The sequence below is a fragment of the Macrosteles quadrilineatus genome, unplaced genomic scaffold (genome assembly GCF_028750875.1).
Source record: "Macrosteles quadrilineatus isolate MER2022 unplaced genomic scaffold, UCM_ALF_1.0 Scaffold_1__1_contigs__length_201487025, whole genome shotgun sequence".
Classification (NCBI taxonomy): domain Eukaryota; kingdom Metazoa; phylum Arthropoda; class Insecta; order Hemiptera; family Cicadellidae; genus Macrosteles; species Macrosteles quadrilineatus.
The window spans coordinates 40,284,440-40,303,606 of record NW_026542594.1 but is presented as its reverse complement, the minus strand read 5'-3'; positions in this window follow the sequence as shown (position 1 = coordinate 40,303,606).

Below are 19,167 nucleotides of genomic sequence, written 5' to 3'. Positions count from 1 at the left end.
ATATTATACAGGGTGGAACGAAGTTGGTGTTAAAAATTATATGTGTTAAACTACTAAGTATTTGTGACAAAATGGCACTAATTCAGGTTTCCATACCCTCACAGGTAGGGAATAACAGGCAAATAAAGTTTTTTTTTCAAAATATTTGTGTTTGCTTACATAAAATGGCCATAAGTGCCCTAAACATTATTTTTGTTTAAAATTAATTGCTAGTTACAGAATTCTCATTACATTACCAGTAATCTTACAGAGTCATTGAGATTTAACTTATTCTTCTTATAGTAATAATATAAGCCGTTATTCTTCAATGGAAGTTTGAATTTGTGATTTTTTAGAAAAATGCAAAAACTTTTTCATACGTTTTCTATGCTAAACTAGACTATAGAGAGTGTCAAATATTACAAAAAAACTTCTTCAATTAATAACCTTTATAATGATGGACTTTTTGTAATATTTTCCTAATTTTTAATTTCCAGGATAAAAACATATATTTGCTCAAATTATATGGCAACAGCTGATTTAAAAATAATGTTGAAGTAGGTTTTATTGTAATTTTCAGAATCGAATCATTATAAAATTACTTATAAGAATACTGAGGAATATGTTTAACAACCTTATGAACCTGGTTTTGTGATAAATCTTCAATTAGGTTTATTTTCATTACTGAGAAAAATTAATATCATTTACGGCGTTAGTTATATGGTACATTCAAACTATTTGAAAGATTGACTACAATGCAAAATACACAACTTGAATGATAATAATGATAATGATGGGTCATATGGTGTGGGTCGTTGGCATGCCAGGTCGCCACACTTTAAGTCTACTGGACTTGTTTGTGTGGCTACGTGGATTACTTGGGGATTAAGTGTAGTATCTTCATAATTTTAGAGGTAATTCCATTACAAGTATTTGCTTATGCTTTAAAATGATCTTGAGTTAAATGTTCTATGTGCAACTAGCACCTAAACCAATATTCAGGGTATTAAAAAAAGCTAGTTAAAAATTTTCACAAAACGTACGTTTATATGGATTTTATTCCAAATAGATCCTTAAATAGATTCCTTATAAAAGATTCTTATAGTAAATCTCACAAGGATTCTAAAAATTACAATAAACCTTGTTTCAACATAATTGTTAAAGCAGCTATTGCCATATTACCAAATACACGTTACTTTAAAGGGGCGCGATTTTGGCTACCTATTCCATGTTTTTCAAGAGAACTCTTAAATTTAGGAATAACAAATCAAAGAAACAGTAGATTTGTATACATTATTTTAAAGGTTATTAACTGAGGGAGGTTTTAGTAATATTTGACACTCTCTACAATCCAGTGTAGTATAAAAACACTTTGGCAAATGTTTTCTCAAAAATCACAAATAGAAATTTATATTGCAGAATAAATGCTTATACAGATGTTATCTCAATGACTCTGTACTACTAATATTGGACATTTAATGAGGATTCGGAAAATGACAATGAATTTGAAATAAAAACAATTTGTTTGTGCACTTATGGCCACTTTATGAAAGCAAATATGAATATTTTGAAAACAATCTTAATTTGTCTGTTATTCCCTACCTGTGAGGGTATGGAAACCTAAATTGGGACCATTTTGTCACCAATACTTAGTAGTTTAACACATAACTTATTTTAACACTAACTTCGTTCCAACCTGTATAATAAGACATAAACAACCATTAAATTTTATTTATAACATAATTAGTGACAATTACAGTACCTGCCAAAAGCATTTCCTGTGTAAAAAACAAGCAGTGATTCGCTGGCCGTTTCCGGTACACGTCTACCGGAAGTTGTGGGTTGATTTGATGCTTAACTCAAAACAAGGGTGTTTTTTAGAACTATCAACTATATAAGTATATCAATATCGTATATTAATTAGAAGTATATTCACTGGTATCAATTGGTGTGATACCTATTTAGGTTTCCTCATTCAGTTGGGAGCTGTTGAATCAGAGGACTTATCTTATTATTTCCGGGTAGAGTTTTGATTCCTACAAAAAGATTTTTAGACTAAGGAGCAAGTTTGGTTGTCCCTTTTTCAAAGAAATAAATAATTTTTTTAAAAATATGAGTATTACAGTTTTACCTAGCCTGCTTGGAGGAAAACATATTCAATTGAGCAAATATTTCAGAAGAAGTCATAGTCAAACATTCGATTCAATGGCAGGAAAATCATAAAATTTACACAAATATTAATAACGATATGAATACGTATTTCAGTGTAATTGTCTGTAAAAAAGGATACTTGAAAGCTATTGTAATAAATCACTTTATTGCCTTAAAGGTATTATATTAACTAAGATAACTATATAATGTTTATCTTACATAACTTCGCATGCAATCTCTATGCTTAAAACGCTGGTAAACTTTCTGTGTATTCTAAGTTGTTTGAATTAATCACTAGCTAATTTCGTATTAAATAATTCAATTTACCGCTGAATTATTTGAATTCTGTTGTAATTTTTTTTTTAGTTGTACTTAAAATCTTCTAACTTGTTACCTTGTAATAACAAATAGATCTGACTCAACTTGTGTAAATTAGTCGGTTTCGGTAGGACTTACCCCGGGAACCATATTGCTAGACAGTAGTGCCCCCTTTGGTCGAACGACCTCATTCCAACAGTAGCATGATATGAGCGTGAATAGGGTGTCCGGTCATTGGTATTTAATAACATTATTTGTCAAACTACATGATGGTGATTGAATAAAGTCCATTTGAGGTTCTTAACTCAAATCGTAAGAGGATTAAAGATAAATAAAGGTTTTAAAAAAATAATGGTAGTTGCTATGAAAAGCGTATATTAGGCTACTATGAAAGACTCACATCTATTGTTCAAACAAAGGCCATTTTTAAAATTCTCACAGAATTTACATTAATAATACTACATAAACATTGGGTTGCTTTGTGAATTCTACCTAATTTTCATAGTAAAGGATACCAATTTGTACCGAAGTCAATATTCAATAAATATTAAGAGCCTTATTTTTATTATTCAGGTATCTTGTTCAGATAAACAATTATCTTGGTTATCTTGTTGTGTAAGTTTTGTCATATTTATGTATTGGTTTGACCGTTGGTATAAATAAATAAATAAATAAATAAATAAATAAAGTTCAGTAATCTGAAGGTATCAAATATTATTAAAAACTTCCTCATTAAATAAGCATTACTGTCATATCCCTGCATCTGTCTTTACTACATAAAATGTCATTTCAAATAATGCTCAGGACAGATGTTTATTGTTTATGTTTACACTTTTACTTTCTTCAAGTTAGTTGTTCATTACAAATTATTATACAAGGCAGTTCACTTTTTAGTTATTCAATAAAAAATATAGTTTGCATTTTATCCAGTGTGAGTATTTACCAGTACTAATAATACCAGGCCACCCGTTTGAGTCACAACAATGATTTGGCGACGAGGATGGGATTTGACAATTATTATTATGTACTAGCAGAGTACTCGTCCTTCGTATGGGTGTTTGGCGATTAAGTATAAAATGCTTATTGCAGTTATACTCGTGCTTTACGTTTGCAATGGGGATGGACGATGCTTGAGAAAATTTGGTTCTTTAAATTTACACAGTATGCTATTTGTTTAACACATCTACCATAGCTATAACTTTCTACTACTGCACCTAAACAATACAAAAAAGGGTCTTTCCTGATAAAGGGAACATTCATTAATCGTTGATTTCTTTTCGATATTCTGTATCGATATTTTATTTTTTTTGCCGATACATTGATGGTCAAATTGAAACAAATCACCTGATAACTACGATAAGGATAAATATTGTTCAGTATCAACAATTAATTCATAAAAATATTATGTTGAAATTAAACTGTTCTAAACTAATCTAACCAACCAGACTTGCTGTAACATTTCAAAATTCCGTTTGATTACCTGTTCCCCATCATGCCTTTTCTGTTACTGAACGGAATTTTAAACGGACGGTAATCTCAGCCTACAGCAAGTGTATGGTTAGTTATGTTAGGTTAGTTTAGAATAGTTATTTTTTTATCCAATATATAGGCTATTATTTTTGCCAAAACAAGATTAGTTCTTAATTTCTATTTTAAATGCGTTTAAATATTAAAATAAAACAGAAGGAATATGGATCTTTAAGGAAATCAAAAATATCGATACATCGAAAAGAAATAATTAATAATAATTAATGTCCCCTTTAACAGGAAAGTGCTGACAACATTAATCATCAAACGTTCGCACAATACCACATATTATTTATTAAATAAAAAAATCAAAAACAATCCTATTTTGACAAATCGCTGTTTAAATAGTGCTGCACCCTGTTGCTAAACCGTTTAACTTTTTAATGCTATTTAAATCATAGAATCAACTTGTTTAATAAAAACAGTTGACAAAGTTCTTAAATTCCTTTTAAATATGAATACAGTACTCATAAGGTTAACAAAGGAAACTACAGAACCACTGGGGTGGAGCCCGTAAGGATTTTTGATATAAGAATGGGCCTATGTGTTAATCGGGAATGTGAGCTATTATCATTCCAAATTACAGACATCATAAAAAATCCTGGTCGGATAAATCAGGTTAATGCGTGGTTAAACTTCAAACAAACACACAGACTTTCAAATTTATAATATTAGTATGATAATAGCCTTTAATTACTGTCGTATACCATAATAAAAATAATAAATCCATCATTGTACAAAACATACTAATGCTAATAACAGGTAGTTTAAAGAATAATGCAATTAACGTCATATAATTTTAAGTACAAACAGCTACTGATAATACGTTGATAAGTATATATATGTGTATAATAAAATTGTGGACCTGAAGAGCTTAAAAACAAATTATTTATTTTATTTTATTGTTGTTCTGTGAGCTTAATGATTAATGTGAACATTGTAAAAACTGTAAATTTAAACTTCCTATTGTTTGTTCCTATTATTGTTATGGAGAATTTGTAAACTGCTGTAGTTTTCTGCTGTAGTTTTCTGCTGTAGTTTGTAATATATTTAGTTTGTTGTTTTGAACAGATTTTGATCAACATTTTCAACGAGTTATTTATGTTATAATAAAGTACGGGCTGTTGGCCCGTCCTACGTACGGGAATTGAGTAGTCAACTAAAACTGTTATAGAAGGTATAAAATTACCTGAGTACTGCCAGAATGATCCTGTTCTGTTGGTCCTTACGGATTACGCGTTTCGAGGAGCTTAAGTCCTCATCATCAGATCTTGTACAAGAAAACACATATCTATCACTTCGAAAAGGTCGTCAAAAGTTTTGATATACAACACGGAACACATTTTACAATTACGGGTAGGCCTACAGACAAAACTTGCAATGTCCGACCGCACAGTTGTAGGTTAAAGTCATGACTGTGATACGGGAGGTGGGCGGGCGGTGGACTTTGTACTTCTCGGCTCTTTGTTCATCAGCTGTTCTTGGTTTGATATTAAAGTATCATACAGAGCGTTGGACTGGAAACTGATTTTGTCGTTTAATAAAGTGTTAGGTTGGGTTTTGGTAGTTTTATAAATTTCGAACTCTTCTAAAGCGTCCATAACATTACCTTTATTGCAAAAATGTAGAGGGGTTAAATTCGTGTTGAAATCACTGTAGTTATGGTTCTCATTTACAAGATGAGCTGCAAAATTGGATTTGAGATGATTACTTGCTTTAGGCAAATGTTCTTTAAACCTAGTTTGAAATGTCCTGCCTGTTTGCCCTATGTAAATTTTGTTGCAATCGTCGCATGATAACTTGTAGATACCAGTTCTGTCGGCTGTATTATTTACTCCATTTTTATCAGCATTGCTGAGTAGTTTTTGTAGTTTATTTGAAGTTTTAAAAGCGATATTGATGTTTTTCTTTCCTAATTCGTTTGCTAGAATGTTTGGTAACTTATTACCAAATTCTGAAGTTACAAAAACTTTCCTTTCATTGGGTTTATCTTCATTCCTATTGTTCTTTTTCTTTAATTGTTTTTTAATTATCTTATCTATTATAACGGGATCGTAACCATTTTTATGCGCAATGTATTTAATAGTGGTTTTCTCTTTATCAAAGTTTTCAGAGCTTAGTGGTATTGATAGGAGCCTATGAACGAAACTGTTATATGCAGCCATTTTATGCTTAACGGGATGATGTGACGTTTCATGGATTGTAGTATCTGTTAAAGTTGGCTTCCTGTAAATATCGAACGTGAAATGTTTGTCACCTCGTATGACAGTTAAATCCAGGAAATTGAGTTTATTGTCCGTTTCTAGTTCTATTGTAAACTGAAGTTTAGGGTGAATGTTATTATTGTATTTATTAAACAGCTGGAGTTGCCTTGTATTGCCATCAAAAAGTATTGCTATGTCATCAATGTATCGGTGAAAAAACATAATCTTATCTCTATAGCGGTTGTTATCTGCCCAGATATGTTTTCCTTCAAAATCGTTGAGGTATATTTAAGCTAATATTCCTGATAAGGGTGACCCCATTGCTAGTCCATCTGTCTGTGTGTAAAATTAATTATTAAAGGTGAAATAGTTTTGTTGTAGAACAATTTTTGTTAATTTGATCAATTCACTGATAGCTTTTTCATTAGAAAGCTATAATGAAAAAGTTTGTTTAATGATCCAGAGACAAAAACAACTCAAAATATAAAACTGTTATGTCAATATTTCCATTTCTAATCCAAGCAAAGTTCAAGCAATTAAACATTTATCGTAAACAAAAAGCTGCCAAGATAAATTAAAACGTGTAAACATTGTTATTTTCCTATTCTTTCCTAAAAAAATCGAAAAGAAAAATAATTTGCTTAACCTTTCCTTTGAAGACTCGGTGGCAGAGCCTCAATTTGTATACATCAGTGGTTATAGAATCTTATTTATTTACTATAATCAATGGCAAAATCACAGAATAATAAGCTAACCTTAGAGTTCTACAGAATATTTTTATATTCAACCAGCTGTTAGTTAAAACAAATTATATTGTACTAAAACAAACTTAAAATTTTAAAGACTGCTCTAAAAAATAAATTAGAACATCACGATGTTCATGATGATCATTAGAAAATGAACGTATCAATGAGTATAGCATTACACATAGTATAAATAGGTCAACCATATGTATGTCATTATTATCCAAATGCTGAATTTGTGCCACACACGCTTAATGTTTACAGCTGTTAAGTAGACCTAAACTAGTGCAACTACCCCATCAGCTGATTTGACAGTTAGAGACGATAGGGGCGGAAACGACGTAGTATAGCGGATTTGAGCTGACGTCATAATGAGGATGATCATATGATGTTCAAGGTCATTTGTTTGTGTTTTAAAAAAAGGAAGCTATCCTACACTTATAGTGTAGGATAGCTTCCTTGTTTTGTTTATTGTTTATTTGTATAAAACATGAGGAATGACAATAACTTACATACTATTACAATTAATAAGGAAAACATGTGCGAACGTACGTATCTAGAGTGAGCGTCTGCTAAAGTGTAAAACGAATGAGTTTATTGGTGGCCTTTATAAAGGCCGTTTTGTGTAGCTCGGCGACGCTTGTGTATTTGGATGTTTACTTCTTCAACTCCTCTATTGTATTATGGAGCTCTTTCCATCTTGCCATGTCTGCATTGTGCTCGGCCCATTCGATGTTGTCTCGAGGCTGAGCGCACCAAACACGATCAAATTTGTGTCGAATCTCTTTCTCCTCCTCCTGCAGTTGAAGTAGTTTTTCCTTTCGTTTTCGCTCCTGCTCTTCTGCCTCGATGCATGCTTGGTGTAGGTCAGAGTCTTCAATATCGCTTGTCCACTGTTGTTGTTGTTGTTGTTGTTGTAGGTTGGCCATCTTGTGCAAAGTAAACGAGAAAGGTGGAGTTGACTGGTGAAGAGCTGGATGCGAAGTGACTGTTGCGTGTAAAGAAGTGCAGGTCCCTGACGAAGTGGGCGGAGCTAAAGCAGTAGGGGTGGGGGAAAGTAGTAGAGGTGGGGGAGAGCATCACGAGGGCATCATTCCATCCGTTTTAAAAGTATTTTGATTCTACGTCCCTTGTCTTGTGAGTGATGTTTCAGTTTTTCTTGATACGTTTTACAATTACATTGACAATAGGAGAAAGATTCACATTTTTTACAAGCCATTCCATCTACTTGACATTCAGGTGTTTTGAAACACTTAAGATTACAACAATAGTATTTTAAATCGTATTCCGATTTGTGATCAAAAGATGAATTGGAATTACACTGTGACATGTTGCTCGACTGAATTCTAAAACAAGAATGAAAAGCAATGTGTTGTGAGCTGCTATTTATAGTGCAAGAGTCAGCAGCTCTCATGCATCTGCCACAAGTTAGTCTACATTTTTCCATAGTAGGTTAACCATTTGTGTTAGATCGTGTATGTAATTTTGATGCTTGTCTTGATATGTTTTACACCTACATTTGCAATAGCCAACAGACTCACATTTTTTACAAGCTTTTCCATCAACTTTACTTTCAGGCTTTCTAAAACATTTTAAATTACAACAATAGTCATCCAAATCGTATTTGGATTTGTAAACAAAAGGTAAATTGTATTTACGCTGTGACATGATGCTCGGTGAATTGTTGAAACAAGACTGAGAGCAACTGCGTGTAAGACCTGTTATTTATAGTAAAAAGTTCAAGGTCATTTGTTTGAATTTAAAAAAAAGAAACAACATATCAGCATATAGAATTAATTATATGCTGATATTTTGTTTCCTCTTTTAATTTTTTTATTTATTTTTTTAATGACAAAAACATTTAACAAACATATGTACATAGATGGTTATTTACAGAAAAAAACTTAAAACTAACATTGATGGGTGATGTGTAGAGATAGTTCAGTGGAATTGTTTCCGCAAACTCCGTGTGATACCAAATAGAGGGATCCTGGTTGAATACCTCGCAGGTCTTCGTTTTGTAGTTGCTGCACAAATCGTCTTGGAAGATAAACTTGAAATTTCGGTTCATCACCTGGTGAAAACGGTGCCTCGCTCAGTGATGCTAAAATTGCGTCTCCATGTGAAGTTTCTGTCTTCTTCAGCTCGTGAACGATGTAGTGTTTGTGTTCCTTCAATTCGTGACATTTCTTAGTACTTAGAATGCTGGATTTGGACTGGGTGTTGAACTGATCCACCAAAGACTGGAGAAACTGTTGTGAAGCCATTTTCTTGATTAGGACTACCCTGTGAGATGTTGCCTCTGCGATGTCTGGAGTAATACTGATGAGGATCCTGAGACTGTCCACTGTATTTATAGCACACGTTCCCCCCCCCCCACCGCTATTTCCTTCGTAATACTTCCACTGTTGCTGTTTGAATTTATTTTTGTCCCAATAGTGAAGAACTAGAAAATTAGCTAATCGGTATGCGTTTTGTAGTGCACATTGTGTTACTGTGCTATAAGAGTGATCTGTTAAAGTACAAATAGGTCCATAATTAATTTGATGATCCTTGTCCATTTTTATGTCGAAAACATCGTGATATGTGTATTGTTGTATCCATTGTCTTTTTTCCAATCCTCTTGTATAAATATGGGAAAACTTGTTAGAAAAATGATACATGATATTGTTCAAGTGCTTATAGCTTATCAATCCTTCGTTCCACTGAATATGGTGAAAATGTTTAGTTATCCATTTGTTTGTTCTCCTTGCTTTGTCATTCAATTGGTTTACTGAAAATGGAGCTTCAAATATAAACGGGTATACGACATGTGTAATCAAATCTAAAATCACTAATTCTTTTATCACAAATTCATCTTTGTTATCACGAAATGCTTGAAATTCTATTACACAGGGTTTTATATCCATAATGTTTAACCCTATCTACACACCACCACGTATAGTGTTCAACTGAATTCACACCGCGCCTTGGTCACTCTTTTATACTGTTTTTCTTTAATTACACTTCTTGGGTTGCTGGTTCTTCTTGGTTTATAGTTTCATATTCTTCAACAGCTTCTATCGCTTCTTCATCAATTGATTCGAAGTTCCTTAACTGTCTCCACATACCAACTTCATGAGGCAATCTATTAAAAATAGATGTATCCACGTGTCCGTATAATATGGTGCTTTCCGGTTGTTTTTCTAGTGTATCAATTAAATACTCCTTGATGATTGAACTTGAGAATACAAGTTGTTTCATATATCTAGAGATAGGAGACGTTGCATGCATTAAAATGTAGAATTCTTCACGTGAGAGTAAAATTTTACTTTCATGTTGAGTTAAATCTCTAAATCGTACTTGTAGTGTTCCACGATTCTTTACTATGTCAATTTCATTGTCAGAATCCAAAAGTCGAATATTAGTTTTCCTTCCGCAAACATTAGTATTTAAGTAACATTCAATTAGATTTAAATGTTTTAGAAAAGATTCCCATACCGTTTCAGAAAATATAACCATTTTTGTACCATGCTGCAAGATTACTGTAGGTGTATATTCCGATGAATTCATTAGTCCAGCTGTTACACTTTTACCCAAACATAGTGAGATAGGATAGTAAATGCGTAGGAAAACTTCTTTCAAAATATTAATTGGGATTGTATCTTCATCTTTCCGCTTCCTCTTAGTGCCATTTTTTTTAGTTTTTTCTTCTTTGTCCTCCTTGTTTTCTTTGTCTTCTTGTTTTCGAAACTTTAAAAATTCTTCTATTTCATTGACGATTTCTTGATGGTTTTCTTGATCCAATAATGCTGCTTCCTCTGCATCCTTTTGTACGACTGATGGAGAACTCATTTTACTCATGATGTAGTGTAGGATGTTACCCATTCAACGAACGAGCAAAGACTGATTGGTGGTGTGCGAAGCTCCTCCTTTTATAGCCGACTAGTGGTTGTGGTGAAACTCATTTACAACACTGTTTTGACTAATCCCGTCAATGGTGTGTACGTTACAATTTTATCATGCAAAATTAAACAATATGCAGATGTTGCATCAGGAACGTTCTCTTCAAACTCCATTTCTATTTTTATATCCACACTTGATGACTTTACAGATTCGTTTTGTTTTGAACAATCTATTACAATTATTGGAGCTTTTGATTCGTACTGCTCGGGAGACAGTATTGGGGTGTTTGTTTTCCCGTAGTATGAACTTTGGAATCTAGCGTACATATCATACAAAACAGTGTACCTCTTCTTAGTGAAAGAAATATTAAAGTTGTCGTAAGGGAAAAATTGTGAATTAAGAAACACTTTACAATTTGTTAGTTTGCAATGATCGAAATGGCCGGCATTAGCTAGTATATTATTCCTTTTTTTTGTTTGTAGTGCAAATATTACATATCTTGCTTTTTCCAAATGAGTAGATGTTTTTACAGTCCATGTATGTCTTTGTGTTTTAGGTAAAACTGGATATTCATGAAATTCCCAACTTCTGAATGGTATTACAATATCTCTATCTGATTTTAGTTGTCTCAACAGTGTTATTCTATGTTCGTCATTTAATCGCACATGTGGTACTCTCCAAACGATTTTGTCCAAAGTTAAATTCCAGTCTAAATTTGCATCAGTGGTTCCAGCTGCTGCGCAAATAGTATCCTTATCATTTGATGATCTTAATAACACTAATTCCTGTTTCACATTTATTATTACTCTTCTGTAATCTTCAGCAAAGCCTAGAAATAATTTCAATGGTATGTAGAAATCAAAGTTCCCTGCAGAATCAGGGGTGATTGTGTCGTTATCGGGTGCAACCCATCCTCCAATTCTTAACAAATTCTTCTCGTTTTGTGTCAAAGATGCTAATCCTTTTAATGTGCTTGTTAAACCTACTTTCTTTGTAGAATCCACAGTTACTCCAGATACTACATATCTAATTTCATCAAATAAAAATGCCATTGGATTATTGATAAAAGGGACGGTGGTTCCAGCTGTTCCATCTTTTTTTTTTACTCTTCCTTCAATATATAGATAACTTTCGCACGGAAGAGTATAAATATCCTGTTGTTGTATAGGAATTCTAATTTCATCATTATTATTCAATTTTGACGAAGCGTAGGGGTTGTGCGTGTGATACTCCTTTTCCCATAAAGTCTCGTCGAATGTCGGTCCTTGTGCTATATCCAGTATTTCCATTTTCAATGAGTTTTAATCCAATATCCTGTAAAAACTGAATGTTTTCAGTAGTTAATCCTTTTGCAGATGATGAGCTAGTTAGGTGTTTACCCGAGAACTCTCTCTTCTTGAATGACAATCCCATGGTTTAGGTTGATGCTTTTATGTGAATCCTGATCGTAATACGTTCTTCTCTGAAGTCTATGAGGTTTCCGTCTTGATCTAGTATGTTCAACACGATGTCTGAAACCACACTGGTGTTTAAGGGAAGGTACACCAAGTTTTGTGGCTTTTCCACAATCTTAAAACCTGGGGCGACTGTTGGATAGAATGTGTGCAATATATGACTATTTTCTCCATCTCTGTATGATCCTTGAATTATGTTACATGTAATGTCTATAGTATTAACTCTCAGTATTGTTACAGTTTTATCACCGGAATAGGTCTTTTTAGGTTCTAGTATTGGAGTTTGTTCAGAAAATCCCAATAATCCTCCAATTGAATGTTTTTGAGTAAAATCAATATAATATGAAGAAGTTATTTCAGCTTTCATGGTATTGTTATTCCCTGTTATTGTTATATATTCTTTTTCTGATTCCTTTTGAGCAAGTTCGTTTCGTTCTTCGTTTTTCATTTGTTTTTGTATAAATTCGTTAATATGGTCTATTTCGTAAGATCCTCTCGGTAAACTAATTTCTTTCATTGGTGTTAATTCTCCCAAATTATTTTTGCTTTTGTAAGAGTGTAATTTGTTATTGACTCCTTCAGAAATATTTGGAATAGAATTGTATGTTGTTAAATCCAATAATGCAGCTTCCCATAATCTTCCTTTTTGCAATCGTAGAGCTGGAAATAGAATACTGCGCAGAGTTGATGAAGTGCCGGTCAATGAGACCGTATAGGAAGACATCTTAAAGTTGACTAACGCTTCTAGCTAAAAAATCTAAACATAAGTGTCCGCAAATTGTTGTATTGTCAGGTTGTTCTCTGTTATAGTTGTAAAATACTTGTTTTGCTGTGCGAAAGTAACGTTGAAGCTCTTTAGGTGGTGGCATATTACCGTAACTATCGAAATAATAAATAATTCGATCAAGTTTTTTATAACATATCCAATGAGTGCCAGGACCTTCACTGTTTTCTAAATTAACTATTCCAGTCTCATTTTTCCATATTTTACCGGGCAATGCATCTTTCATAAACACTCCTCTAAAAAATGGTATTTTCATACAAGAAGCGTATATAATTAATTCTTTATTTGTCAACTCTTTGTTTGGAATTAGTATTTGTTTTTTCTTGTTTAATACACACGGTATGGTCTTAAGTATAATCCTCCTCCTTTTTTTATCATTGACCATATTGTTGGTTTCTTGTTTTTTTTATTTTGATTATTCCTTCTTTTCCTTTTAATACTACCTCCTTGCTTTTTAACCGTTCGTTTTCGGCCTTTCCTCCTCTTTCCTCCTCCAAACGTAGTTTTTGTCTTCATTGCTGCTGTTACTGCCAAAGCTGCTGCTTTTTCACCAAAACTTGCGTCACTAGATTTTACTCTTTGCCAAGCCTTTTCAGCAAGCGCTCTATCCGCTATGGATCTATTTTTTGTATCTGCAAACTTTGAATATGCTATATCGTGCTGTTTGCAACCTTGATCTAGTTTATTTATTCCAGAATCTCCTCTTTCCAGACGTTTTTTCAATTTTGTTCCAGGTCCACAGTATTGATATCCTCCAGGCAAATGCAGTTCTACTGGTAGTAAATCTATTGTTTTGTTAACAATTGCTCCAATTGGTTTAGATAATAGAGAAACTGCTGATGATGTCAATCCTCTTCCTCTCTTCAAGCTCTCTATATCACGACTGATGTGCTTAACCTTTAACATCTCTATTTATAGGGGAATGTACCCACATCGGCTTCACTCCTCAAGTGTTTGACAATGAATGTTTCATTTACGAATTGATTTCTTATTATGTACCTTTATCAATCCATATTATACTTTTTGTATTTTCATCTTCTTTGTTATATTTTGAATATGTTGTATCATTACGTCATGTGTGTACTTCTTCATTTTGTTCATCTTTTATTAACACTTGCTTTTTTATATTATCTTTCATCTAATCCAAAGTCACCGCTTCGTGAGGTAAAACTGCATTGTAAACATTTTTCTAATGGTGAAATCTTTCTACAGGTTTAGTTCTAAGCATCTTTGTTCTGCTAGACATAAAATATTGCTTCATAATAACCCTATCAATCCATTGATCTCTTTGATCTGGATGCACTTTGTTATGTCCTGGATATGCTGGTATCATATTGTGAAAATCAAACATTACAGTACCCAAAAGTCTAGCAAGATAGTTTACATTGACAGCATTATCCATTTGTTGTGGATCTTCAAGATTTGTAATTCTTTTATTATTACATGTGTATATTTCTTCATTTTGTTCATCTTTTATTATACACTGGCTTTTTATATGATCTTTCATCTGATCCAAAGTTACCGCTTCGTGAGGTAAAACTGCATTATGAACATTTGCTAATGGTAAGTTTTTACAATCAAAAGTGGTGGTCTTTATATTATTATGTTTATATTCATCGGTTATTACAGGAACTTGTTTAAAAACTACCACATCTTCAGGATTTACTCCACCTTTTACATTAGTTATCTTTTTGTTCTCAGCATGCCAATTTCCATTCTTTTGTAACATGATTTGACTTACAGTGGCAGCATCTGTTGGTTTTAATCCTTCTTTAACCTTATGTAATATTTAACCTTTGCAATCAATTTGTTCATTATCGTGAATAATACAATTATCTTTAACATATTTGAGGTTAACTGCATCCGAATCTTCTTTAGGGTATCCTATATCATTTATAACAAAGTTATAAAAAGAGAATCTACCTTCTTTTCTTTCAGGGATTATAGAATGTAAATATCCTTTATTGACTGAATCTTGACTATCGACAGGATCAGCTAAGTTTGTAACTCTTCTGTTTTTAACATCGTAAACTTCATTATTAACTTGTAAAGTATTTGACAGTTTTGAAAGTAAATACTCTTTGGTGACGGAATCGGAGTTTTCTATTGGTTCACCAACATTTGTTATTCTATGAGACTTAGCATTATAAGAGTCGTTTTGAAGTTGTAAGCTCAACAATTTTTCACTTTTTAAAGTTTTCAAATTTATTGCATCATTATCATCTTCTGGATCTTTTACAAATTTCAATCGTTTGCTGCTTATGTTATAATCGCCTTCAGCTGTTAATGGTAAACTATATCTTTTACCATTGGATTTTGGTTTTTCTCCAAAATTGGAATACCTTCCAAACTTGTCCACGCTCATGATTCAACTGAGTTCCCTCGATTCTTGTCCTCCTTTTATATGCGATCATTAAGCAATAATCCTTCGATTTCGTAGTTCATCGATTAAAGCTACCCATTCATTGTCCAATCCGGTATGACCGGCTTCCATGGCTTCATGTAATAATCTCATTCGATCAACCAGCTTATTGACATCATTATAATATATTATGTTGGTATTGTATAGACTTTTTAATAATCCTTTCCCTAAAGATGTAGGTTCGTTGGTTCTTGGTCTTTTGTGTAACTCATTTAATTCAACTGTAGATATAGCTCTTCTTTTAAGTTGAGATTTTTTCACTTGTGTTGGAAAAAGATCAGCTATGACACTTGTGTATTTTATTGATCGATTTCGATAAATGGGCAAATCTTTGGAATACTGCTTTTTATGTGCATTTGTATCATTTAGTATATCAATATCCAAATTACTGTCTCCAATCATAATACCATTGTCTTCTAGTCTAGCTCCATAAATATGATATCTTCGATTAGCCTGTGTTGAATGTAACATCTTTAATAAATATTTTCTGCCCAAATTCCCTTTGAATGCTATGTTTGTGCTTAATGTACTTAAATTTGTAGGATTAGTAGATCCTTCTTCTTGACCTGCAGAAAATCCTTCTTTTTCTCTTGAATCTTCAGTTTCTTCAGTTTCTTCTGTTTCTTCACTTTCTTTACTTTCACCACTTTCTTCAGTTGATTGAAATTGTTTGTATTGTTCAAAATCTCTTGATTCTTTTTCATACTTAGAAATTGGTAGAATAGCATCTCCTTCGAAAGGTTTTTCAATATTCTTAACTAATCTGTTTAAAGGATCAGTAACGGGTTTAAACGTTGATTCTATAAACTTTTCTCTTTCGCTTATACCTAACTTCAGAGCTCTGTTTTTATGTCTAATAGAATCACTAAGTGATTTTATTTCTTTTAAGAGCTTTTCTTGACTTGCCATGTTTACAGTATGAAGTGTTGATTTGAAATAGTGATATTTAGTGAAGCAGAACGTATTTATCAAACCCTATTCTATATCGTCCGTCTTTTATGGCTTGTTCTTTCATAATGACCAAAAATCCATACTTTTCTGCCCATGCTTTTCCACAAATTTGTTTAAACTTATCAAATGACATATCAGCATTTACATGATCGTTATATGGTGATATCTTGGTGATATCTTTGATTTTTACAGGGTAGCTCATTCCTTGAAAATTATAATTGTGCTGCACTTCTTCATATTCTCTTCCTACCCTTTGTGGATTATTATTTTTGACATATTTCACCAACATTGAATATTTAAAACATTCAGTATCATCATTTTGTATATTTATACATGATTTAGTGTCTGCAATTTTCTTGGGTAGAGGAATATAGCTACTTCCTCTCATTCCATATCCATGTTTATGTACTCTTACATCCAAACCTGATATGCTGAATACAGTCCATCCTGATCCTCTGCCTTCATGTTCTTGCAATTTTGTCAAAAGTTCTTCAAAACATTCATCTACAATTGATTCAATATCTGAGGCAAACATAATGGTTCTGTTTTTTGTTAAAAATCCCCTAGGTGAAGTTTCATTTTGCATGTTGATAAATATAACATCCAGCAATAGTCCAAACTTTAAAAAATTTAATCTTTGTAATTCATTTTGTAGCGTTTCAATTACTAGTCCTTTTGCACTAAACATAAATTCTTCTAGTTTTAATGTAGCATTGTCAATTTTAAAATGTGTTACCACTTTACCCGATAGAGCATGAGCGTGTAGTTCCACATTTGTTGGAGATGCATCAGTTGAAGGTGAAGTTGGGGGTTTGGGTGCATAATGAATAACACTTGGTCTTGAAGTTGATGGTTGCGGTTCTTCTTCTCCCTTTTACCATTGGATTTTGGTTTTTCTCCAAAATTGGAATACCTTCCAAACTTGTCCACGCTCATGATTCAACTGAGTTCCCTCGATTCTTGTCCTCCTTTTATATGCGATGATTAAGCAATAATCCTTCGATTTCGTAGTTCATCGATTAAAGCTACCCATTCATTGTCCAATCCGGTATGACCGGCTTCCATGGCTTCATGTAATAATCTCATTCGATCAACCAGCTTATTGACATCATTATAATATATTATGTTGGTATTGTATAGACTTTTTAATAATCCTTTCCCTGAAGATGTAGGTTCGTTGGTTCTTGGTCTTTTGTGTAACTCATTTAATTCAACTGTAGATATAGCTCTTCTTTTAAGTTGAGATTTTTTCACTTGTGTTGGAAAAAGATCAGCTATGACACTTGTGTATTTTATTGATCGATTTCGATAAATGGGCAAATCTTTGGAATACTGCTTTTTATGTGCATTTGTATCATTTAGTATATTTTTAAACACTGATAGGTCTTTTTTGGTATATTTACCAGGTTTGTTTTTAAAAATAAGTTCAAACAGTCCTGTTGTACCTTTATATTTTTGGTTACCAATAAGGATGTTATCGTTTTCATCAATATCCAAATTACTGTCTCCAATCATAATACCATTGTCTTCTAGTCTAGCTCCATAAATATGATATCTTCGATTAGCCTGTGTTGAATGTAACATCTTTAATAAATATTTTCTGCCCAAATTCCCTTTGAATGCTATGTTTGTGCTTAATGTACTTAAATTTGTAGGATTAGTAGATCCTTCTTCTTGACCTGCAGAAAATCCTTCTTTTTCTCTTGAATCTTCAGTTTCTTCAGTTTCTTCTGTTTCTTCACTTTCTTTACTTTCACCACTTTCTTCAGTTGATTGAAATTGTTTGTATTGTTCAAAATCTCTTGATTCTTTTTCATACTTAGAAATCGGTAGAATAGCATCTCCTTCGAAAGGTTTTTCAATATTCTTAACTAATCTGTTTAAAGGATCAGTAACGGGTTTAAACGTTGATTCTATAAACTTTTCTCTTTCGCTTATACCTAACTTCAGAGCTCTGTTTTTATGTCTAATAGAATCACTAAGTGATTTTATTTCTTTTAAGAGCTTTTCTTGACTTGCCATGTTTACAGTATGAAGTGTTGATTTGAAATAGTGATATTTAGTGAAGCAGAACGTATTTATCAAACCCTATTCTATATCGTCCGTCTTTTATGGCTTGTTCTTTCATAATGACCAAAAATCCATACTTTTCTGCCCATGCTTTTCCACAAATTTGTTTAAACTTATCAAATGACATATCAGCATTTACATGATCGTTATATACGTGTTTCAGGTTGGTTTCATCTTGTTTGAACAAAATTATAACATTTGCATTATCTCTGATAAGTTGCTTTGGAATTTTACTGTATGTTTGTCCTATATATAGGCTGTCGATATTATTATGTCTTCCCATGGCGAAATAGTTCCTAATAGTATCATGATTTTCACATGAAACGTCATCAAATAGAAATACTGAATATGGTTTAGCTTGGTTTGGTTGCAAAACTTTATCACTGGCGTTAAATTTATAAAAGTTAACACCTGACACCTGCGATATGATTTTATCCAACAATTGATACTTTGGCTGATGTAGTGACTTTGAAAATATGTATAAGTTATTAAATCTCAATCCTTTAGGATTTGTAATCAAATTAAATACGACATTTGTTTTTCCACAGTTCGAAGGACCACTTATAATACATCTGACTGTGTTTGGAAGTAAACTACCATGTTTGCCAGTGTTGATTGTGTCGTTATCAACAGTGTAATCATCGATATTACTAATGTTGAATTGATCTTTATGATGAAC